Raw genomic sequence first — 27,139 nt, forward strand, 5'->3', positions numbered from 1 at the left:
CAAAATTAATGTGCGTGTGTGTATGCTTTGGATAAATATTGATTAAATAAATAAATAAAATGAAATAAGTGAGTGGGTCACCTACACCATACACATACTCATACAAGTGTGTCACTATAATCAAAATCAAATACAAATGTGTCACGCTCCACTAATAACATTAAATGTGAAATAAGCAAAAAAAGGTATATGCATAAATGAAATAAATCAATAAATATATTTTTAAATATTTTTAAATGACATGAGTGAGTCCAACTTTAGTTTGCAATCTTGCTAAAGCAGCGTGCTTATTACAAACCAACCGTGACTTATAGTGTGTTTTCCACTAGTGAAAAATATATTAAAAAAATATACAAAATATATAAAAATAATATATAAAAAAGTCCACAACATCTTTATCTTGAGTGATCCTTCACCAGTGTGCGCTCACCTGACTTATATGACCAAACCGTTAAGTGAGGTCAAAAACAGCTTGTGTTCTTTTAATTGGATTTAGAGATGAGTGGATACCTGTATCCCTGTCCTAGATGGATGGATGAGTGGAGTATTTCTCTTTTTTCCAGCAGGGGGTCTCACTGTTTCCTAGAGACCTATTTCCTGGAGTCGGATGGATGGATGGAGTTATCCCTCTTCCCTCCAGGGGGTCTCTTCACTCCTTTCTGATTTATCTCTCCATATGCATAAGTGCCATGGAAAAAAGAGTAAAATATAGTGCCTTATCTTCTTCAAAAAGTATTTATTCAGACAAAATATAGTGCACTCACATGATATAAATAATAAAATCGCTTTTGTATGCAATACTGTATGATCCTCTATCATATCAGATTGTATCCAATTAAAGGGACACAAGCTGTTTTTGACCTCACTTAACGGTTTGGTCATGTAAGTCAAGTAAGCGCACACTAGTGAAGGAGCACTCAAGATAAATATGTTGTGGACTTTTTTATATATCATTTTTATATATTTTTTATATTTTTTTTATATATTTTTCACTAGTGGAAAACACACTATAAGTCCCGGTTGGTTTGTAGAAAGCACGCAGCTTTAGCAGGATTGCAAACTAAAGTTGGACCCACTCATGTTATTTAGAAATATTTAAAATTATATTTATTGATTTATTTAATGTATGCATATACCTTTTTTTGCATATTTCACATTTAATCTAATTAGTGGCGCGTGACACGTTTGCATTTGATTTTGATTATAGTGACACACTTGTATGCGTATGTGTATGGTGTAGGTGACCCACTCACTTATTTCATTTATTTATTTATTTAATCAATATTTATCCAAAGCATACACACAAGCACATTCATTTTGCACATATTTCACTTATTTTTATAAATTTATATTGTTTTTTTTTTAGTTAATGTTTAATTTTATTGATTCACTATATTAAGATATATATGCACAAAATACACCATAGTAGCTCACAAGAATCACGTTTTAAATGCTGTGTCCACCCCTTCCCTCCTGCGGACCAAGCACAGAGCACTTTATACTAAATTAACTCATTCACAGAATATAAAAGATGGGAGGGGCAGGCAGAGATGCTGTGAATGACAACACAACCTCTCAGCTGTCTGAGCTCTGCAAGTGTAGGCATAGCTGTGCTCCCAGAGCTCCACAAAACTGTCAGATGTAAATTAGAGCGATAAATCAGGAGGTGGAGGTCATCCCGTTGGACTTAATTCATACGATGCCAGCACATTTTATAAAACGGTTAAATTCCTGGAGTTCAGCTTTAAAAGAAAAGCCAAAAAAAAGTTTAAAAAACTTTCTATGTCTACGTCATACATTGTAAGCAACCAAGCAAACACCATTTCATATTCCATTTATTTCTGTTGTAAAGTCATTACATACACCATTTCTTATGACTCCTGAAGTTTTTGAGAATGCTTGGTTCTTCAGTGAAGACAATGGGGTCAATGCAGAGCTTGTCACTCAGGGTGGAAAAACAACCTCTCACTTTTTAATAACACATCTACTTAGTACAGGCAAGGCAGGATAGACTTCTACTCAGACTCCAGGGAATTCTATTAGTAGATGCATTTTTATCAAAGCAGCTAATTCTAATGGAAGACAATTGGCTGTATATAAACACACCTGTAGTGGTAAATACTGTAAGTAGAGTATAAATGGGGATTTATTTATACCAGGTAATTTTTTTTCCCCAACAGATCGAGGTAGCCTTTAAAAATCACAAGTAGAAAAAATATGTACTACATTCAAAACATGAACATTTTGCAATTAAAGTAGACCTTTCAGCAGTTTTACGATACATATCTGATGTGTAACAATATCAGTCTAGGAAAAAAGATGCTTACCCTTGATAATGCCTAAACAAAGGTGGTGGCATCCTTCTGGGGAGGAAAGCAGATAAAGGCATTGTGGTGGGAAGTTCTGTAATCCCTGTGAGAGGTTATAAATACTTGTAAATTCTACACTTTTATGAAATTGAGGTCCGGCCACTGCAGCGCCCGGGGAAGGTGCAAGTCTTCATCTGCACATTCATCAAACCATGATTTGACCACACTATCTGTGTGAATTGGAGCATTACTGTCTTAGTAAATGGTGCTGTCTTCAAGAAACAATGTCTGCACCATGCGGCGCACATGGTCGGCCAAAATTTCTACATAGTTGCTGGCAGTGACTCTAAACTTCAAGGTGATGATGGGGCCTGCAGAATAAGATATGGCTGCCCAAACCATGATTGCACTGCCACCATGCTTTACTGTTGGCCCAAGACAGTCCTGGTCGTAAGCTTGGGACAGTGTTTGCCACACGCAAACATATCCAGTGGCAGGGAACAGTGTGAAACTCGATTCATGAGACCATATTACAGTCTTCCATTGATTGATAGTCCACGATTTATGGGTGTTGCACCATTCTCTCCTCTTCTGAGAATTAAACTTAGTCACTAGTGGATTAGCAAGTGCAGCTCACCTGTGAATGTTTAGCTTATGAAGTCCCCTTCACACTGTTTTTGCGGACACGGGCTTTGGAAGGCTCTGCAGTCCCTTTTGCAGGAGTCGTATTCCGGGTCACAATCCTGCACAATGTCCCTTCTTCTCTTTCGGTCAGTTGACAATGTTGACCGCACTTATGCTTATCAGATGACGTTTTCTTGGAAACTGTATATGCGTCATGACTTTTGATACTGTACTTCGACACGACAAATACATTGCTCAAAAAAATTAAAGGAACACATCCCTGGACACTTTTTAGATGTACATGTTTCATTGACGCAGCTGGATGCTGCATGGTGTAGACTTTAACAGTCTAACCATCAAGGTGCATAATTACATTCTCAGACATGCTTCAAGCAGCTGACTAGCACAGCACAGCACAGCTAAAGTCTGCACCATCCAGAAGTCAGCAGGAAGGAACATTCACTTCTAAAGGGGTGAGGGGGATGTGATTTTTCACTCAAGCTCAACCCTCATCATCACTTATACTTTCTGCTGTCTGTGTATCTGAAAGTGTGACTACAAAGGGAAATATTAATGTCAGGAATGGACTCACCATTAGTGGTGGGACTCATCTGCCATGTGGGCTGCAGTACCAGGGCTGGCCAGCGGGTGCTCTCAGCAACCAGAATCTCACTCCTGCAATCAGTCATCACCTGAGGCTGATTGCAGGAGGTGTATTTAAGGAATGGCCAGACCTGCAGTCAGTGCCTTGGTGTATGTTTCCCATGAGCCCCTGTACCTGCATCCTGCCTGCTTCCTGCTTTGATCCTGACTCTGAACGAACTTTGCCTGTCCTGACCTCGGCTATTCCTGACCACTCTTCCGCTCGCTCCTGGTACCTTGTTTGCCCGTTTGCTACCGACCCGGCGTGCCTGACTTTGTTTGATTGTATATATGGTTATCTGTTGGAGGTTGGGTTGTTTGCACTGTGTTATGTTTACCTGCACTGCGTTTGTGTTGTTTAGTTTTAATACATTGTCTTATTTGCACTATATCTGAAGCCTGCATTTCCCTGTGTCAGTCCACACACCTCTGGTCATACCTGGAACCCTGACAATTAGATAGCAGTATGAACACAGATGTAAAGAAAATAAATGCAGATGAGGATTTCTGGAATGATTCTAAGGTATATATGGGGACTGAATGTACACATAATTTTAAGGAAACAGGATGAAACAATAGAGAATTCATCCCTGGTTCACATATATATGCGGTTTTGAATGCGTTTTAACCGGCAAGATCAGATGACATTCAGACTAACGTGTTTCAATGGAGCTGTTTATATATATTTCAGATTTTGTATTATACAGAGTTCAGTGGGATTCACATGCATCCAGTGTGTTTTTTGCAATTAGTTCTGTGTTGGAGAACTGCATGAAAAACACATAGGTATTCAAGTAGAACTGCATGTGATTTGGAATTCAGCTACCCTCTGAATCGCACTACAAACCAGCTAGGCAGCTACTATCTTCAGTAGGAGGTCAGCATTGGCAGCCTGCATATTTCTCAGGTTGTCAGGTTCAGGTTTTCAATAAAGTCCAACTCCAGGAAGCTTCAAAATTATCCCTTGCAGTGGAGCTGCACCCACACTGCAAGGGTTGTTTTGTTGTTCAGGTCTAGGGAACATAGAAAATAATATACCTACCCAATCCTCTACACTGCTAGACCAGTCCTCACAGCATCTTCTCCCCCATGCTCCAGTGGTCTAATATCCTGATATCATCAAGACCAATACAGGGTCCATAGCCTTCCATTGTATGTGATGACGGTGAGGGACAGTCCACTGTTGTAGCATGGGGGAGCTCCATTTGCCAGATAAAACTGAAGTGCTTTTACTCTCCCATAGACTAAATGAACCCTTCCAGTACAGATAAAGCCTCACTGCAATGGAGCATTTTCAAATTTCCCAGAGTTGTACTTTAAGGTCTACTACTCTGTTTTTTCAGAGAAATCAATTACCACTGACCCTTGCTCATTCAATGATGTGTGACCCTTTATAACATGGACAGAAAAGTAGAAAATGCCATATATTTTTTGCAATAGATAGCACTATCAATGCAGGGCAGTCAGGCTTCAAATATTTTTGATGGAATATAATATATTCAAGACAAGGATTCATGCCAAGATGTGAGAAATGGAAAGGTTGAGGAGTTAATTGAGATAAAGGAACTGGAGAACAGCAGAACAATATTGTACTTGAATATCAAGCAAGCAGAACCTACTGTAAAATATGAGGTGATGATCTTCGTCTTCTACTGAAAAAGTGTGTATTTTAATATTGCTCGGTAATCATGTTGTTTTGTATTGTGTGTAGGACAGATATAAAAATGTGACTAAGTTAAAAAGAACAATTTGCATTTATAGTGGAACTTTCAGCAGACCTTCACATTGCAGCAGCATCTTTCTCTTAATTGCATTACTGGGCAAACCAATGTGGCTCAGGTGGCCTTAATCAGAACAACTACTTTATAATCACTTTTCCTTCTGTGGCAAACTGCCTGTACAGCAAACCCATGAAGCCAGAACATTTAATGAGGTGCCTGATGTCCCCCTCCCCCCATATTTCCATTGCTGACATTTTTGAACTACATGGTATGAGAAGGGGTTGTAGTCTTATGTCACCTCATTTCTCTTGAAATCCAGCAGTCAAGGGCATCAACAAAGGTCTGAGTATGCAAATAGAGTTCCATCAACCAAACATGATAAGGTACTTAGAGACTTCCATCAGTCAAGAGTGTCTGCTAAGGTGTGAGGATACCTACAAAGATCTGCCAACCAAGGTTGTATTCTAAGGTCTGAGGACACCTATAACATACTGCCAGCTAAGGGTGCCTGCTAAGATCAAAGGACACCTATAAATATCTGTCAGCCAAGGGTGCCTGCTAAGGTCTACGTATACTCATAGAGATTAGTCAGTCATTGATGCCCACTAAGATGTGAGGATACCCATTAAGATGTGTCAACCAAGGGTGTCCAAGATCTTAGAAAATCCAGTAGGATCTGTTAGCCAATGGTGTCTGCTGAGATTTGAGTAAACCTATAGAGATCTGTTAACCAAGGGTGTCTGTGGTAATCTGAGAATACACATAGAGATCCATCAACCAAGGATGTCTGCTAAGATCTAACAATACCCAAAAAGACCTCCTAAGGCCCAAGGTCACCATTACCAAAAATGTCTCCTAAGGCCTTAGGATGCTATAAAGATCTGTTAATATGTCTGCTAAGGCCTAAGGATACCCATTAATATCCATTAGCCAAGGGTGTCTGAGAATACCCACTGAAGTGTGACCAACATTATCTCATTTTTATAGGAGTCTTAACTAGATTGATGAATTTTTAACTTTGCCAGTTTTATGTACTTCCAAGCCATCCATACATATTAAGGATTTAGTGAACTGGTTTGCATCTCTACCTGCTTCTGTTTTATAGAAATTGCCTGCTCTTACTCTGTAACTATTGAAACCATTATTTTTATAATCTATCAAAAAGAAGCAAAGGGGATGTAATTGTCTATTCAAATCACTTATTCAGTGTTCATGTTGTAACCAGATCCCACACTTTATAAACAAAGAACCAGGTTACTGTCATTCAGACCTTGGGGGGCTGGACTGCTGTCAGTGAGAGTTGAAAATGCCATGGCGTCAGTGGGAGTAGACAATATCTCAGAAATGGTGGTCAGTAGTAAGAGGAATAGTGCCCCATCATTGGTGTCGGTGGGAGGAATGGTGTTCCATGCATAGGAATAGTGTCCCATTGTTGGTGTCAGTGGAAGGAATAGTGTTTGATATCAGCCAGAGTAACAGAGCCTTGTATTAGTGGTAGGAGCAGTGCCTCAAGTGCACTATAAAGGCAAGCAAAGGGCCACATCTGGCCCACAGGACAGAGTTTGGAGACCACTGCTTTAGAGGTACAACACACATTACAAGTGTCTAATTAAAGAGAAAACTCCCAATGCAATAAGGGCAATGTTGGAGAAGCCATGCAATGGGCAGTCTATAATTTTATGTCAAGCTCTGTCCAGAGTTCTGGTAAAGGCTTGAGTCAATTACAGAATTAGGGCATTCTGGGAAATCTGCTCTACATGGTTAACAATTTTGCCATGAATAACAAACATTTTAATACATATTTTTGTATTTATAGAAAATCCTGGATGCTTGTAAATTGAAATGGTAAAGTAATAATAGCATTATACTACAACATGGCTCATTTATCAAATACATTTAGCAATTTGTAACAAAACTGGAATTTCCCTTTGATAGTCATTCTTCTTTGCACCAATCATTTACTTATAACGAAATGAAAAGAATCATTTTGCAGACAGTCATTTCTTTAGACTTGTGGAATGCTATGAACAAATCCTAAGCAAACAAATAAAATAAAACCAACACAATACTTGAGTTACAATTTCAAGTTGAAACACTTATGAAAAATGAATTGTTGTTTTGCATTCACAGCAAACACACTGCAGACACCAACAAATAACTGCATTTTTGTGCCTATTTAGAATCCAAAATGTTCTCTAGTAGAGAAAAGAAACTGTTATAAAAGAAAATCTCCTCACAACAAAAGAAGCCAATGCATTATTTATGAGAATTTAGATTAAACAAATTAGGTTTGCTTGAAATTAAACTCAATTTGGGTAAAACAGCATACAGCATTTGTTGTTTTATCTTTTCTGAATTGGAATTTGTGGATTTAGGAGAAAGTAGCAGATGCTTTAATAGTTGAAGCAATTGTGAGCTCATCTCCAGGCTGACACAGACAGGAATGTAGTTTTTTTTTAATGTGTTGTATTCAACACTGAAAGAATTCAGGGCAATGAAACAATGAAGGGAACAGGCATTAAAGAAAAGATATAAATAAGTGAAATAGTGTGTACTAGTCTATTATAATGCCAAAACAGTGTACACCATAAAGGCAAAAATTAAAGGCCAACTGCATCAATTTAAAACTAAATATTTTTTGTTTTTCATTTACATATCGGAGTTTGTTTAATTTAGTTTCCCCTGGAAAATTTTCCCCTACTACAAATAATTAAGTAAAGTCGGGATTTCGCACCACTTTAAATGCAAGAAAGCATGCATCAGTCAAAAAAACATAGAAAAATAAGGCCAAAATCTCATTTCATGGTAATGTCATCTTAAAATCAATTGTCAATCTCTTTAACCACTTCCAGTCCGGACACTTTTACCCCCTTCCTGTCCAGGCCAATTTTCTGCTTTCAGTGCTATCACACTTTGAATGACAATTGCGCGGTCATGCAACACTGTACCCATATGAATTTTTTGGCATTTTTTTGAGACAGATAAAGCTTTATTTTGGTGGTATTTATTTACCACTGGGATTTTTAGTTTTTTTGCTATGTAAATTAAATGTCCAAAAATTTTGAAAAAAGTGTTTTTCTTATAAAATTTTGCAAATAAATAGTATTTCATCATAAATCTTGGCCAAAATTTATTCCGTTATATTTTTAGTAAAAAAAAATAACCCAAATTAGTTTATAACCAAAATTATAATTTTTAAACTTTTTTTTACATTTTTTTAATATTATTTTTTATTTATTTTTTTTTACATACTGTCACCCTAGCAGTACAGTGTCACCATGGTGACACTGCACTACTTGTGGGGGGTGATGAAGATTTTTTTTTCTTTTTTTTTTTACACTGTTTGCTTTTACACCCATAAAGGATGTAAAAGCAATCATTTCTCCTTCTCTTTGGCCGCATTCTTGCAGCCATTGAGAACTACTGAGTGAGCTGTGATTGGTCACAGCTTGTCACATGGTACAAGGCTGTTGTGAATAGCTTTGTACCATGTGACCTGTGATCATTCACAGATTTCACACGTAGTAAGCAATGATGTCACAAGTGACTACTTGCTTACTACTTTGCATGTGATCACTGATTGGCCAATCAGCGATCACATGATCGGGACCTCGTACAGAGGTCCCATCTGACGATCGATGTTCCACTGTGTCCGGAGGACACAGCGGGCACCGGATCGCGGTGCTGCGTGCTCCCAGGGAGCGCGCACAAGCAGGGTGCAGGGAGGCTGTTTATAAACGGCCACCCGACCCTGTACTGCCACCGTCTGGCCGTTTATATACATGGGCCAGACAGGAGGTGGTTAAAGTATATACAGTATACCCTGACCTTGTTTTTTTTTCTTTTTTTTAGTTTTGAACTTTTTCAGGGAAGAATTGGAAGCCCTGTTCATTTTTTTTTATTTTTTGTTTGTGTTGTCTGTATCCTAACTAGTTAGATTCACCCTCTTTATTTGTACTGAAATTACCACTTTCACCAAGATAGAAAATTATGGGAAATCCAAAACATTATAATTGTCACCAGAACAAGAGGCGAAGGCAAATCTTTTAATGGAGACCCTGGTTGAGGTGACAACTAGATAAAATAAACTTATATATAAAATATATATATAAAATCGAGCGCAGTATGTGGATGTAGATAGGGTAGCTGCTGGCACTAAAAGGCACCTCGTGAACCTCCAGAGTAAATGGTAAAATATGAAAGTGCAGCGCTAACTTAAAACAATGATTACACATAAGATAGATCCCATATGAATGTGGATCGGCAAAAAAGACGGCGTCAGTTCATCAGATGTGCTAAATACGTATACAGTCTCCAACACTTGAGGAGCCAGGGATAGTAGATATCAGAAATGATAAAGAAAAGCCAAGTAATGCACTGACCAGATAGCGCATGTTAAAGCGCATGGGACATTTAAGACCTGTCCCTGGTACTCAGCCACTGTATCACTGGAGCAAGGCGGTGTCATCTATAGGGTGACCACTAGATGTCATCTGTCCGGATGGAAGCTGTGTCCAGCCACTGTGTTGATGGATCAGGTGGGTGTTGTCTATAGGGTGACCACTAGATGTCATCGGTTCCAGGAGAAGCTGTATCACGGATCCAGGGATGTCACTGCAGATGTGTTCTTGTTAGGCACAGTCCCAGGACCTACTGGATTTACAGGCTCCCCAGAAATAAAGAGCCCGTGGAAAAAGGCCTCAAATAGTGTGATAACGTTTATTTAAAAATGAACAATCAGAAAAGAACTTACTTAGCAAAGGTACAGCTGCTTATAAACGGCCAGACCGGAGGTACATGTACATAAGATAAACATAGCTTGGCACTTCCCTAGAAGGGGAAGTGCCAAGCTATGTTTATCTTATGTACATGTACCTCCGGTCTGGCCGTTTATAAGCAGCTGTACCTTTGCTAAGTAAGTTCTTTTCTGATTGTTCATTTTTAAATAAACGTTATCACACTATTTGAGGCCTTTTTCCACGGGCTCTTTATTTCTGGGGAGCCTGTAAATCCAGTAGGTCCTGGGACTGTGCCTAACAAGAACACATCTGAGGTGACAACTGTTTAAGATGGAATATTCACAAAATGTATTTGCACTTTCTACTGCATCTCAATGGACAGAAGTAAAGAGAAATCTTTCCAATGGGACACAGGCAGAAACAGAATAGAAATAGAACAAATATAGCCTTCTTTCAAAATTCAAATTTCAAATCGATTTGAAAATAACGAATATACAAAAGCGATTCCAAATATACAAAATGAATTCCAAAAACGAATCATTCTAATAGAATATGACAAAACAAAATTATTAACTTAACAAAATAATCTGAAATGAAAAAAAAAACACAAATGTCTCCATTGTGCATATTTCTAATATCATATAATTTTCAGGAACATGTTAGCAGAATTACATAAGCACATTGTACATCATTTTATTTTCATGATTTCCCATGTGGGTATAAATATGTTGTTTTGTCTGGTGTTCCATCTCAGACTATAGTGAGTTTTTTTCCTCTTTTCCTGTGTCATCAGAACAGGAAGTGTGGACAAATTTCTCCACTGGGGACATAGGCAGCAATGGATTTTTTTTATCTAGCAGAGTGAAGGAAGGTTAGAATATCTGTGAATAAAGACAGCAGAAAACCTGTCAGATGTTTAGTCTTCTCTAAATGTTTTTGCTGAAATGAACTCTTAAAAAATATAGAATCACAGGATCTTTGGCTAAAAGCAAGGGGAATGTAAAGATAATGATTTTCTGAAAACCTGCTGTCTACAGAGCAGTGTGCAGAGAGCACCATATCCCTGACAGTTGGGAGTTAGCTGGATGAAAAACTGACCTCAGTGTGTAGCCTCTGTTTGTTATATGTATCCCAAGGCTTCACTTTCAATTTTGACTGTAGAGTATCTTTAAAACAAATTTTATTCCAGAGTTAAATGGCTTTTCTAGTTCATGTTCAGCAATTATCCCGGTAACCTTAACATTAGACATGTGCATGCCAGAAATTTTCATTTAGTTTCGGATGCAACTGTTCATTGAAGAATCTTGTTTTGCCATATTTTAATTATGTTGAACCGTTTCATTTTTTGGAATTTGTGTCGTTATATTCAGCATTAGTTTCATATACATTATTCATTGGTGTATTTGAAAAATGTAGCAAATTGCTAAATATTAGTTTTCGGTTTCAATATTTTGGTTGGATTTGATATTCATATATCAAAACTATTTAGAAGGATTCAATATATTTAGGCGCAATGGAATAAATAATGCAAAATTTGGCAGCCCAAAAATTTTCAAACTTAAGAAGTGCTTTAGGCTGTGGATCTGAACTTGACTGAGTGTGACAATTACAAATCCAATTGAAATTACACATTTACTTGAATCCAAATTATCAAACAAATTTGAAAATGTAATTCATTTCCCCATTAGCCCGAACTACTATTGCATCAGGTGACATCATCCAAATGAAACAAATGCATTCATTAATTTTATTATAGCTTTTTCGGATTTGTTGACATTTGTTACTACAGTATGTCCATTCATAGATTCGTATACATTCAAATCTCAGAAAAGCAATCCATATTGAAACAAAATGTGCATGTCTACTTAACATGCTTATGGTACTTAGAAGAAGGTAATGATAGTAAATATATTCTCAATCAATCATATATAAGCATTAAATCTTTAGGCAACTTTCACACTGAGGAGTTCTTGAAGTGTTTTTGCATTAAAAAAAAGCACCTGAAAAGCTCAAGAAAAACGCTTCCTCTATGTATGTGACTGTATATCTACTGTATGTATGTGTTCACACTGAGGTGTTGAGCTTGCGGTGCAGTGTAAAAAGTCCTGCTTGCAGCATCTTGGGGGCATGTTTGGGGAGTAAAAAAAATGCCCCAAAAACACCTCTTCCCATTGAAATCAATGGAAAACGCCTGTAAAACACCTGAAAAGTACCTCAAAAATGCATGAAAAGCGCCTCTGAGAAGCATTTTTGGTGCAGTTTTTAAGTCACGTGCTCAGAAACGCCTATGCGTTTTTGCAGTGGATCAGTGTGAAAGTAACCTTAGTAAATGCCTTGCCTCTCTGCACAAAACAGATAATCTAAAGATAAATCTATTAGGTACTCAAAGGCCTTCCAAAAGAAAGTAGAAGTATAATATGAACTTTTTATTGCACCAAAGTTTTTAGCCAGTTGTGGACCTGGACAAAGCAACTCCCCTAAATGCTGTTGTAATAAAACGTCCATACTATGTTTCTGTTTTGGGAAAAAAAGGTTTACTTTCAAACTCAAGTTCTTCCTATAGTGAGTAGAAGACAACATGTAGTGCTAAAAATTTCACAGAGAATAGTAAAATATTTGTCTTTGGCAGTGGAAAATATCTGCCAGCTAATTGTACTTTCCTTTCCTTTATGCACTTATCCTTTAATTGCCCTGGTCAGCTGTTTTTTTGTTAGAGCCCTGCTTGCCTGTGGCTTTTAGTTCAGGTTTCCTATTGATCTAGCTCCATATGTGAGCACTATACCCTCTGTCATGTTCTGTCTATGTCAACAGCTCAGCATCACGTCCAGTTGTAGAACACACAGCAGCTGCTAGAACTCCAACATGTTTCAATCATTGCCTGCTCCTGGTGAAAACTGGTTTGATCATGGTCTTGGCTCTTATTCGACATCACTCTTAGAGCTGGGAATTTCAAGCTGTATTGGTTAAAAAGGAAAATAAATATAATTGTGATGTAAATCCTGACACATTGGTATTAAAAAGAATTCCAGTATCATCTACTGATATAGGACAGAATGTTGTGACCATTTAGGGAATCAGTAATTGCCTACCTTCTGTAGCAATGTGTCAGTCAAGGTAACTTATGTTCCAATACAACTGGACACAAGGATGGATATTGCTAGTAATTGGCCACTCTTTGATCTATAGTTTGAGTTAAATTGCACCTCGCCATCTCACAATGACAAAGGGTTTTACATTAGACAACTGTTTGAGAATTATGTCAGCTGTGGAGGGAAGTTATACAGTGTTCAACCTGTCCTTTTTGTCTTGCTTTTGATATTTAGAAGCTCTGACAAACTTGTTTTTAGCCCCCAGTGGGCTTTCAAACCTTTCCTTCTTTTCTGTGTTTAGCCAATCTGCTTGCTTGCTCTAGCCAGTTTTTAATCTGTCCTTTACAGAAAATGCCACTAAATGCTCAATGGCAGGCATGGCGTTTCAACTTTACAATTAAATAGTTCCAAGTCTTCAAAATGAACAGAAAACTGATGAAAATACTACTGTGCCCCCAGGAAAGAATACAAATAAGGCATCTATGAATCACCATACTTACAGTAGCAAGAAAACGTATGAAATTAATTGGTTTTCTGCAATAATTTGCCATAAAGTGTCATCTGATCCTCATCTAAGCAACAAAAATGGAAAAACACAATGAGGTTGATTTGCTAAAAATGGAGAGTGCAAAATCAGGTGCAGCTGTGTATGGTAGCCAATCAGTTTCTAACTAACAGCTTGTTCAATTAAGCTTTGACAAAAAAGCTGGAAACTGATTGGAACACATGCATGAAAATGATGATTGCACAACCCATAGTAGGCATTGCCACGCACACAGGAATAAGGGTGGCCATACATTATACAATTATCTGGAGATTTTTGGTTTAGATTTACCAAAAACCATATAATAGGAGGACAAACCTAAACAACACTTTCAGTTGTATCCAATTAAGCAGGCCCTTGCACTACATAGTTGAAGGTAAATCTAAAGGAAATTGGGCAGAAAATTGGAAGATAATTGTATAATGTATGGCCAGCCTAAGGCTGGCCATACATTATACAATTATCTGGAAATTTTTGGTTTAGATTTACCAAAAACCATATAATAGGAGGACAAACCTAAACAACATTTTCAGTTGTATCCAATTAGGCAGGCCCTTGCACTACACAGTTGAAGGTAAATCTAAAGGAAATTGGGCAGAAAATTGGAAGATAATTGTATAATGTATGGCCAGCCTTAGAGTAACAATGGTAGGGCCATCATTCATATTTATCTCCATACTTATGACCTGTAAAGGCTTTTAACGCAACGCCTATAGACAAATGTAGGTACTGTAGTTTTTCACCATTGCATCTACGTATGCAATTTTGAAGCTCATCAAATTTGGAATCTAATTACTCAACACAGCCTTACATTTTACAAAAAAATTTGGATTATATTATGTGTGTTCTGAAAATTAAGAGATGATGAACAATTACATTAATATCGTGGGGCAGGATCTCTGCTTTCAGAAAACTATAATGTGTTGGCATTTTTAGTATGTGTAAAAACAGTAGCGAAGGGGTTAAAGCCCACAACATTCTTAACCTGTTGCTGCCCACATAACACATGTGTGGTGGTTAAAGGGTTGGCATTGTCATCCACATGCCATACATTTGTGTCCCTGGGCAGTCAATGTTTCTGTGCTGAGTGCACGCTCTCAGTACAGAGACTGAGCTGTCAAATACAACTCTTGATCCGGATTAACAATTAGTAGCTGGTGGGACCAGCTCCTGATCGTGTGAGCACTATGAGAGACAATCACAGTGGTCACATGATTACAGATCCTTCATGCTCCTCGGTCATTCAGAACTTTTTTAAGGGATGCTGGGTTGGACAGGAAAGGGTTAAAAATTAACAAAAACCTTCTTAATGTAATCTTCCCCAATGACATCAATGCATTTCACCAAATTGTGAAATTTGGCCACAGTTTTCAACAAAATTTTTGGTAAATGTATTTATTTTTTTCAAGCATTTATATAATGATGACAATTTTAACAGTATGTTACTTACTGAATATTCATATCAGTTCCTGCCCTTGAGGAGCTTACAATTTAGAGTCCCTGTCTTACATGCAAAACCCTGCCATGATGAAAACGTAGGAGAAAGTGACACAGGGTTCGCACATAGGCAGAGTGTGGGACTCCAGAATCTTTCTCCAGGTGTGGAACTCGGATACTTCGAAGTGCCTTGGGTGGGAAGAAGTCTCCAACCCACTGTCTGGGTTTTGCCAAAGACCAGCATGGTGCAGTGCTAGGCACGTCACAGCAAAAAGCTGGTGTGGCTAAATTAAACTACATTTTCCCAACGCATTAAATTCAAACTGCTCACTCTGACCTATAAGGCCATTCACAACACTGCCCCTAACTACCTCACCGACCTGATTCCCAGGTACCACCCTACCCGTACCCTTCGCTCTTCACAGGACCTCCTTCTATCTTGCTCCCTGGTCTCCTCCTCCCACGCACGACTGCAAGACTTCTCCAGGTCCTCCCCCATCCTCTGGAACTCAGTACCCCAATCCATCAGACTGTCACCTTCCCTTCTCACCTTCAGGCGCTCCCTGAAAACCCACCTCTTCAGGGAAGCCTACCCCACCCTCACCTAACAGCCGCTGCCCTTCCCTCCTCCTACCACTCCAATCCCCCACAGCCATTTCCTCCTGTACCTCTACCCCCTCCCTCCTAGATTGTAAGCTCAAAAGAGTAGGGCCCTCTTACCCCTTGTGTGCTGTTTGATGTTACTGTACTGTTTCATGTATTGTCCCCCCCTCTATTGTACAGCGCTGAGCAAACCCTTTGGCGCTATATAAACTCGATAAATAAATAAATAAATACATTTTGGACGTGGCTTTTTAGTCTAATTAGAAACAACAAAGAAACACAACTAGGGAATTATCCCAAATTACATTCACCCCTTATACACACTGTCCCCTCTCTCTGCATCGTGCACCCCTGTATGAACGTACCTTGTTTTTCTCTATACCCACAGCTCCCACTCCTTTTTTACATTATCTCCTCCTTGTACAGACTGCTCCCCTGTCATATATGCCTCTCCCAGCCTATCACTGGTTTGTATATATGTATGTCTGTACACAGTACAGGACAGTACTGAAGGGCAGGAGGGCATAGTAGAGGGGGGCATGAAGGTACAGAACAAAGGGGCAGGAGGGATACAAGGCAGGCAAGAGGGCACAGTACAAGGTGGGCAGGAGGACACAGTTCAGGATGGGTAGGAGGCACAGTACAGGGCGAGCATGAAGGCACAGTACAGGGTGGGTGGAAAAGCACAGTACGGGGGAAGGAGAGCACAGTACAGAGTGGGTAGAAGGGCACAGTACAGAGTGGATAGGAGGGCATGGTACAGAGTGGGCAGAGAGGCACATTCCTGGAGAGCAGGAGGACACATAGTGGGCAGGAGGACACAGTACAGGGTAGGTAGAAGGACACAGTACAGGGTGTGCAGGAGGGCACAGTACAGGGCGGGCAGGAGGGCACAGTACAAGGGTCACTGCTTATAGGAGAGAGTAAAGGGGTCACAGCTGGCAGTGCACTAGACAGAGCTTTCTTCCATCCCTGCACTGTGCACAGCCTGAGCACATGCACTAAGATCTCATGCTCCCCACACAGCACACACTGGAGCTGAGATCAGATTCCCTTACACACAACCACGATCTGCACAGTGTATAGTTGTCTACTGCATTTAGTTCTGACCTGTGAAGTTCCGTGGTCAGAACAGCAGCTCAGTTGCAGTAGCCTGCTCTATTCTGTGCAGATCGTAGCTGTGTGTAAGGGAATTGAATAGGTAGGAGAATCTCTAAGTGCTGGGCTCAATCTGTGTACCATGCAGGGATGGGAGACTGCCGGAACAGTGTCAGTCTCCCATCCCTGCAGGGGGGTCCAGCTTACCACAGCAGCCCCCTAGATCCAGCCACTGCTCCTGTGTACTGCTCCTGCCTCTGCCGCCCTCCTCTCTTATATATCCCATGTGATCGGAGCAGTACACATCCCGCCCACACACGCAGCGTCAGTAGTAAAATTCTCGTCCTTAGGGGGTTCTTCCTTAACCACTGCGAAATGCCAAAGGAGAGCAAGAGAATGCAGGGGGGGAGGTAGGGGCCCCCTATGTACCTGGAACCTCTGTTCAAGGCCCAGGTTGGCCCTTGCGTTAAGACAGCCCTGGTAAGGTGTGTGTCTAGGTGCACACAGTCCTTATAATGAAGGCTTTGGCATAGCTCAAGGCTCCACCCATGAAACAAGAGGTCCCTGCCTAGGGGCAGGAGGGCACCAATCTTTCCCAGGAGTCAAGGAGACTGCATGGGGCAGCCAGAGATGTATGTATTCACAATGCTGGTGCAGTTGGTGACAGAGCAACATATATAGAAACGATGAAAACACTTTGCACACTTTGGTAAGTTGATTCACATAAAGCTTTTCCATCTTAAAAATTATTGAGAAGACTACACATGGCACTAGGCATGTTAAGCACTTGAGTATTTATTCATTCCAATGGCCAGAAGGAATTAATATTGTGGCCAAAGGAAAGAACAAGTGCCCAAGTGCTTGACACGCCTGAATGTGTTTGCTTAGTATGGCTTAGGTGCATTTTTGAAGCTGCTTTTCTCCTGCTAGCAGAAAAGCATTTACAAAAGCCCCAGTTTGAATGAAGCCTCAGTGTCCACGTCACGCATAGAAACAACAGTTAAACTTTCCCAGTTTTACACAGTGCATCTTCTGTATACGGCAATAAATTGTTGCACTGTCAAAAATTCAGACAGGTGTATACAGAGCACATATTACTCATGAGTGTATTATCATCCGCTCGCCAGACTGCAAAGAAGCCAGCACTGAAAGCAACAGATAATATTAATAATGCAATACGCTGATTTCTCCATTGAGAACACCTACAGCTTCACATTGCATTTCTCACACTAATATGTATGCCTTTTCCATTAGAGTACATTTGTATTGTTCTGAGTTATTCCAAGAGAAAGCTATCAAACAGGCGTTAACTGAAATGGAAATAGGAGCTAAGTGGTTATACGCCATAAGCTAGAAAGTCAGCCCAGTGCTGCAGGTCTGAATTATATTAACATTAAATATTAGCTAAACTGAAAGAACACTGAAGCAGATCAAGTAATGTATAGGTTTGGTTGGCGTATTTAACTCAATGAAAGGAATGCTTCACTAACATTAAAAAGTGATACCTTGTAATTGCAGTATACACTATTTTATAATGTAATGTTATTAAAAGTGACCTTTTTTCCATCTGCAACCAGCTATTATTTTTCAAAGCTAGAAACTATCCAATGGTAGAGATAGGGATGTCAGGTGGGAGGGTTTTAAAGCGTATGTTTTTGGTAGAGCGTAGTTTTTGGTAGAGAGAAAAGGTTAAAATCCATACCAGATTATTTTTTTGTTGCCTGTGTCCTTTTGGGGAGCTTTCCCTTTACTTCCTGTTCCATAGACTCAACGGGGAGTGAGAGGAAATCCCTCCAAAGTGAAATATATTCCAAAAAAGTTCATGGACACTAAAAAAAAAAAAAAACTGGTACGGGTTTAACCCCTTCCTAATTTATCAAAAAATTTAACCATAACTAAAGGCACCTGTACAATGGTCCTAATAAGTACCAATTACAATTACTATGTAACACACAAGTCTCATAAACTAAACAAAAAACTTCCTCTACCTTTCCTGTATAAGCCAAACCCTCACATGCTCTCCCACACAGACTCTGCAGATCACAGTAGGAGGGTTTCAGTAACTGAATCAAAGAAGAATACAAGGTTCATTTGGGCGCTTCTGCATAGGCAAGACCTCTGAGATGTTGATACTCCTGGTCACCATGTGAGGAGGGAGATATGTAGGAACAAAGACACTAGAGCAGCCCTTCAATGAGTGGAAGCAAACTCTTACAAGGAAAATAAACAAACAAGGAAGGCTCTTCCAAATGCAGTAGTATAGGCAATTTAATAGGACACAAGGTTAAAAACACTTACAAAAAGTCGTAGAATGCAGGCTCACCAAATGACAAATAAATCCAGCCACGATCCTGTCTATGTCAGTGGGAACCTGGTTGACCAACCAGAGGCTGCAGTGCTGGTGGAACACAAAAACAAGATGACTGCCACATTTCCGGGGTTGACATGGAGCGCACGTCAGGGGAGGGGCGGTAGTGTGTTTCAGAGCATACTCAGAAGCTCCTTCTTTAGACCATTAAGGCCTGATGTTGGTTGACCAACTACAGGCTTTCAGACCAGCAAGGACACCACTGATAGCAACACCCTCTACAACATATTCTCACCCACTGTGGTGCAAGTGGGTACAACCTACATGAGAGAGCGAGCAATGCAGCATTGTTGCCAACTCATCACAGGAAGCTGCATTTGTTAGACACCACTGACAGGAACAACAGGTATTTGTGGGACTTTGAAACAATTATAATTAAAGTATACCTAAAACCCCAACTTTTTTTTTTCCGTTTTGGATAGAGTGGAGAGGGATTAGACCTCCTTTCAGTTTTTATTGCTGTCTGTGTCCGTTACTGAGATTCACTTCTTCTGTTTGTCCAGTTTACTGTTATCTTTGAAAGTGAAAGTTAAAAAAAAAAAATCTTAGTTCCAGTGAAGGGAACTCTTAAGGCGTCAGCATTTCAAGATATTTTGGACAGTTTATGCTCCCAACTTTGTGGGAACAGTTTGGGGATGGCCCCTTCCTGTTCCAACATGACTGCGTACCAGTGCACAAAGCAAGATCCATAAAGACATGGATGAGCAATTTTGTGGTGGAGGAACTTGACTGTCCTGCACAGAGTCCATACTTCAACCCAATAGAACACCTTTGAGATGAATTAGAGCAGAGAATGAGAGCCAGGCCTTCTCATCCGACATCAGTGCCTGACCTCACAAATGCACTTCTGGAAGAATGGTCAAACATTCCCATAGACACACTCCTAAACCTTGTGGACAGCCTTCCCAGAAGAGTTGAAGCTGTCATAGCTGCAAAGGGTGGGCCGACTCAATATTGAACCCTACGGACTAAGACTGGGATGCCATTAAAGTTCATGTGTGTGTAAAGGCATATATAAATATATATATATATATATATATATATATATATATATATTTTGTCTAGCCATTTGTGAGGTGATGTACGAGTCAATCCTTGCTGAAGGTAAATGTTCGAACCCCCTGAAGTACATTCAAGTTTTATTGAATATGTAGTTAAATAATATTTTGAACTTTGTGACCTATATGCTCTTAACATTTCCTATATAGTTGGACTTTGTTCAGGATACACCTGTCCTGGGAGTCTCCGACACATGTCAGCAGCATTATCAAAGCTTGAATACATAGGTGGGCTGTCACAACAATAGTGAATAAAAATACTCTTTAGGTACACTTTAAAAATGTTAAATGGCTGAAAGGTTCATATCACTAAATATGTTGGTAATGACCCATACAGGTTTATTTTGAAAGAGTACACAAAAATATTGTTTGGGCCTGTATCAGGAAATAAAACCATTGCATACACCATAGTTCCATGTAGAAGCAGACTTTACCATCTACAACTAGATATTTTTCCACCACTGCAGTAAGCACAATTGTCAACTTTTAGGCCTTGCTGTCCTAGGAATAGGACTGCTGCAATTTAGAATTGAAGAAAAGAGCCCCAGGAGACTATTAATTTTATTCCCTAGGTCTAACCATATTTTGGCATTGTTTGACTAAATTATTAAGTTAACATGTGTTGTGTCTAAACATCCAGTCAAACATTTCAAACATTCAGGAGTTCTTTCCAACCCCCCCCCCCCCATATATAAATATATACAGTGAGGAACAGAAGTATTTGAACTCCCTGCGATTTTGCAGGTTCTCCCACTTAGAAATCATGGAGGGGTCTGAAATTCACATTGTAGGTGCATTACCACTCTGAGAGACAGAATTAAAAAAAAAATTCAGGAAATCACATTGTATGATTTTTAAAGAATTTATTTGTCTTGCACTGCTGAACATAAGTATTTGAACACCTAAGAAACTGCAAGAATTCTGGCTCTCAAAGACCTGTTACTGTGCCTTTAAAAAGTCCACCTCTACTCCACTCATTAATCTAACTTAGTAGCACCTGTCTGAGCTCTTTAAAGACACCTGTCCACCCCACAGTCAGTCAGACGCCAACTACTACCATGGGCAAGACCAAAGAGCTGTTAAAAGACACCAGAGACAAAATTGTGAACCTCCACAAGGCTGGAAATGGCTACGGGCAATTGCCAAGCAGCTTGGTGAAAATAGATCAACTATTGGAGCAATTGTTAGAAAATGGAAGAGGCTAAAGACGACTGTCAGTCTCCCTCAGACTGGGGCTCCATGCAAGATCTCACCTCGTGGGGTATCACTGATGATAAGAAAGGTGAGGAATCAGCCCAGAACTACAAGGGAGGAGCTGGTCAATGACATGAAGAGAGCTGGGACCACAGTTTCAAAGGTCACTGTCGGTAGAACACTACGCCGTCATGGTTTCAAATCATGCATTGCACGGAAGGTTCCCCTGCTCAAGTCATCACATGTTCAGTCCCATCTGAAGTTTGCCAGTGACCATCTGGATGATCCAGAGGAGGCATGGGAGAAAGTCATGTGGTCAGATGAGACCAAAGTAGAACTTTTTGGTCTAAACTTCACTCGTCGTGTTTGGAGGAAAAAGAAGGATGAGTTGCATCTCAAGAACACCATCCCTACTGTGAAGCATGGGGGTGGTAACATCATGCTCTGGGGGTGCTTTTCTGCGAAGGGGACAGGACGACTGCACTGTATTAAGGAGAGGATGAATGGGGCCATTTATTGTGAGATTTTAGGCAACAACCTCCTTCCCTCAGTCAGAGCATTGAAGATGGGTCGTGGCTGGGTCTTCCAACATGACAACGACCCGAAGCACACAGCCAGGATAACCGAGGAGTGGTTCCGTAAGAAGCATATCAAGGTTCTGGAGTGGCCTAGCCAGTCTCCAAACCTAAATCCAATAGAACATCTTTGGAGGGAGCTGAAACTCTGTGTTGCTCAGCAACAGCCCCGAAACCTGACAGATCTAGAGGAGATCTGTGTGGAGGAGTGGGCCAAAATCCCTGTTGCTGTGTGTGCAAACCTGGTCAAGAACTACAGGAAATGTTTGACCTCTGTAATTGCAAACAAAGGCTTCTGTACCAAATATTAACACTGATTTTCTCAGGTGTTCAAATAGTTATGTTCAGCAGTGCAAAACAAATAAATTCTTTAAAAATCATACAATGTGATTTCATGAATTTGTTTTTTAATTCTGTCTCTCAGAGTGGGAATGCACCTACAATGTGAATTTCAGACCCCTCCATGGTTTCTAAGTAGGAGAACTTGCAAAATCGCAGGGTGTTCAAATACTTCTGTTCCTCACTGTATTTCCAAAAGCAAAAATTAAAAAAAAATTGAAATAATGAAATATTTTGTAATTTTACATATTTAAATTTCTAGCCAGAAGGTGATGAATGTGAAGCAGTAGTTTTTGGGGTTTAGATTGTTGATTTGCCAAGAACACAGGCTAAACACAAAAATCATCTGAATAACTCAAAGAAGAGACTCCTTTCTCACCTGTAGAGGCAGTTAAAAATAGGTCTTCAGTCTGCAGGACTGCAGAACATTTTCATCGGTGGATCTGGCCAATAAGTCTATTGATATCCAACTTCTTTTAACAGACCAGGCTGCTTATAATGATCAACCATTATTAATTTATTTAAAATCTTTATCCCAAAAGGAAAAATAAACTGTTTGCTATAACTGCTTAAAAAGTGTTTTTTTTTAATCCTTAGTAAGGTCCATCTAAATTCACTGGTCCATGTAACACTACCCTCTCCCCAGACTGAGAAGGCTGGTAGTCCGATGATGCCTCCATTGCTTCTCCATCCAGAGTAGAGACATCCTAAGACAAGAAGTGTGTTAATGGCCAGATCACCAGCTGAAAATAAAGAAAAAAAGGTCTAAAAAAACCTAATGCAGCAATCACATTTAATGATTGTTAAGCAGACATTTTCCTGGGTACTTCAATAATGTCTCCAGGGAGTGGGTTGGAGCAGTTGTCCTGAGTGGGCTGCAACAATGGCTTCCGGATAGTTAATGTTTGGGTGGCCTTGGGAATATGCAATAGGCCCAATTAGAATGCAATCTAGGAAACATAACTGGACCATGTCTTCCCCAACTAACTGAAAACAGTACACAAATATATAGGAAGATATTTTATAGTTACTTGTTTTAAACTTTTTTTTACATTTCTTCAATTGCTTCCTGGTTTCTGGCCTAGGCGAAAAGTATGTCATAAACCCCAAGTGTCTTCAAAGGCATTTTATTTTTCTTTCATTGGGAGGAGGGGCTTCTCAACTAAGCATGCCCACGCCCTGTCTGCATGCCTGAGCTAAAGGCAGTTGGATTCCAGGAAGTAAATGCTACATGAATCATTTGCTCTTACTCAAGATGGCCAAGATTAAAAATGCTGGGGCAGGGGGAGGGGGAGTCACAAGTGAATTCTCAACAAAATAAAGCATGGTGACGTGGATGGATGGGTGCGTTTGCTTTGAAAAAGGCAAAAATGTTTAGGACACAATATGCAAGGGTTAGAACATCTGTTCATTATCTACTGCTGTTTGTGACCAGGCTGGAAAGATTCACCTCTCTATTTCTTCTGCTAACTATTCTCACCAAAACAAAAATTGGGGCCAATCTTTAAAGTTTCGAATTGCCATCAGAGAAAGAGATATCCCCTCACTTTTCTTCTCATTTCTTGTATTTCCAGGGCAGAACGTTAATGGACGTCTCTACAGTGGGAAACAAAGCAAAAAAATAACCCAATGGGGCTGTAACCTTTTCCAACTCTAAACATAGATAGGAAAGAATATCATATTTACTTGCTTTAAACCATTTATTTTTAATTTCTTCAGTTACTTCCTGGTTTCCATGCCTAGGCAAATGATGTTATAGATCCCAGGAGTCTTCACAAGGGGTGGGAGGGTTCTCAGCTGAGCCAATACCTGAGCTAAGGGCAAATTAAATGCTACAAGAATCATCTGCCCTTACTCAAGATGGCCAGTGCCAGAAATACAAGGGGGGTGTTTATCAAAATGAATTCTCAACAAAATAAATCATGGAGACATGTATGGATGGGTGAGTTTGCTTTGAATATTTCCAATAAATTAAATAGCATTTTTGGTTTGTGGCACTCAGATGCAGCACAGTTCCACTTTATGGAAAAAAAAAATGAAAACCTATATTGTTTGGCTTTAAACGGCCACCTCTTGTACATAATCAAACATCATACAAGTTTACTGATGATATTTGCCTTAATTGTAATTTTCCTTTAATATCCCATATAACCTTTTATACAAATTGTTGCCAAGTAAATCATTTGTTTTATGATCATTTCTCATTTGAAATCTGTTTCAACAGAAAGTATTGCAGAGAAGCTATGCTCTTTTAAAATAAATTGTCATTTTGCTTGTTTCAAATAGACTTTTCCTTTTTGTTATCAAATGACATTTTTGGACATTGCAACCATATCTCTGAAACATTTGCATAATTTTGCATACATTATGTATGTCAGATTTGTACAGAGGCATAATATTCGATTGGCGTGGCCTCGGCAGAATACAGATTATTCCTTTATCATCCTAGTGACAGTAACTGGTAACCAAGTGTCATCCTTTTATTACGGTGCATATGAATGTTCACAAAATTCTGCTTCTTGAAACAAAAAAGCATGGAAAGAAATAAAGCTGGAGGATAAAAATCAATTATTACTTTTCCTTGTGATTCAGAAAAATTAGGGTGAAAATTGATGTATGATGGAGGATCAGATATAACCTTTAATTTGTGAAAATAGAAAATGTTAGCTTTTTTTTTTTTTTTGGTTAGTACAAATAACATAGCTGTATTTGTGAGGTGAAGCTCTGCTGACTTTCATTGTCCAATCATTTGCATGCAGAAATGCTATTTTTTTTTTTGCATGTGATTGGGTATTCTTTGCACAGTGAATTTTCACAACATTCACAAATAAGCAGCCTATTTGCCTTTAGCAAACCGATTACAAAGGGCTTCATCCCTTCCAGGTCTCTTTTCTTTAAAGTGATAATAGCTTACCTGCTCTGTGCAATGGTTTTGCACAGAGCAGTCCCATTCATCCTCTTCTTGGGGCCCCCACCTGCACTGCTGTTTCCTCCCTCATCCAATGCCCCCATAGAAAGATGCTTTCAATTGGGGGCACTCGTGTGGGCTCGCTCCTGAGCCTCCCTGCCTTGATGCAGGGCAGCTTGGCCCCACCCCCTGCTCCCTCAGCACTGGATTTGATTGACAGGAGTGGAAGTTATATTTAAACACAGCAACAAATCACCCTATAATGACCCAGAAAAGTAATCCACCTCCACCCTTGAAGGCTAATTGAACAAAATAATAAAACTTGCATCCCTGTGAGGAGGAGCTGTTTTCACCTAGATTTTATGTGAGTTACCAATAAAGGAGGATATGTTATAGACTATCTGTGACTGTGGATTTTCTTGAAAATGGAAGTAAAACCCTAGTATTTGGATACAATCGGTTGGAGGAGAAACTAACCCAGAGTGGTGTCCTGCCCTGATGTTTTTGATATAGGGTAATTACCCATCAGTATATGAGTTGGAGAGTGTTGTTTTGGTCTTAGGGGATCACTGAGATATACACTTGCAGTGTTAATTGGGATTTGTTTTTACACATGGTGTTTTTGACACTTTTGTTATGAGTGTGTTTCACTTATATTTATATTCACTAGAGAATTTTTGCATGTGTATAGATTCTCCTCCATAGAGTATACACATTTATAAAGGATTTTGCATGTTGCGTGGCACGTGTGTTGTATTATATAAAAGGTATGACACTATGTCAAGTTTTTTCTTTTTGAGGTGTACTGTCATCAGGATTTGCGGATATTGAGAAGGAGTGTTTGATGAAAGAAGAAAGAAAATGACTATTTACACCTGTGGGGATTATTTTTTTGGATTATATTTTTTTGGATTATTATATATTTTTTGGATTATCATTTCTTTGGATTATATATTTTGTATTTTTTGAATTTTGGATATTTGGGACATTCTTGTGGTTTCATGTCTTTATGTGGGTTTTATTTTATTATTTTGTTTATTTTTGTTATTTATTTGTTGTAAGGAGTGGAAGTTAATGGCTCCCCCTGCTATCAATCTTCCCAGTGAGGAGGGACAGAGCCAGAAGAGCCACAGCTCTCTTGCACATCACTGGATTGCAATGGGGCTCAGGTAAGTATAAGGGGGTGAGGGGGGGGGGGTCTGTGACACAGAAGGTTTTATACCTTAATGCATAGAATAAAACGTGAGGCTTTAGAACCACTCTCAAGCATATATCAGAGAAATGTAAAAAAAAAAAGCATGTGCAGTTCATCATGAGGTTATATCGTAGCACAGTATTTGTGCATAGTTTTTTATGGAAATGTTTAAGAATTAAATTGTTTTTAGGCTGCATGAAAGTTGTGAATTTTAGACCCAGAATAGTCATCAAAACAACTACTTGTCCTGGGAATGTGGAGGGGAATTGATGTGCAACTTATTTTTCCCAAGCAGAGGCAAGGAGCAGAGGGTTAAGGTAGAACTTGAGGCAAAACTTATGGGTAGGGTAAGGGAGGGTTAGAACCCTGTCACTTTTTTTTTGCCATCCATGACCCATTGGGGAGATTTCTCTTCACTTCCTGTCCCATAGCAAAACAAAAAGTGAGAGGAATATCCTCCGAAGTGAGGGAATCCCATGTTGCCACCAAAGTCACAAGAACTAGTGTCCTCATTGGAAGAGTTTTCCACTAATACTGTTCTGGTGACAACAAAATTTGGGATTTACTTTCACTTTTAATGATTACCGTAAACAGGACAAAAAGAGAGGGTGATTCTCCCTAACGGGAGCACAAACTGCATAAAAACCTCATAGATATTCTAATCCTCTCCTCTCTATCCAAAACTAAAAAAAAAAA

General features: G+C 39.4%; 1 protein-coding gene across 2 annotated transcripts in view; it reads left to right on the forward strand.

Annotated features, from left to right (window-relative positions):
• Positions 1 to 27,139, forward strand: part of CNTN5 (contactin 5) — a 607,120-nt gene that overhangs the window by 128,100 nt on the left and 451,881 nt on the right. The window lies entirely within an intron of this gene.

The sequence above is a fragment of the Staurois parvus genome, unplaced genomic scaffold (assembly GCF_062004578.1).
Source record: "Staurois parvus isolate SC_StPar_1 unplaced genomic scaffold, SC_StPar_1.0 ptg000422l, whole genome shotgun sequence".
NCBI classification, from domain to species: Eukaryota; Metazoa; Chordata; class Amphibia; order Anura; family Ranidae; genus Staurois; species Staurois parvus.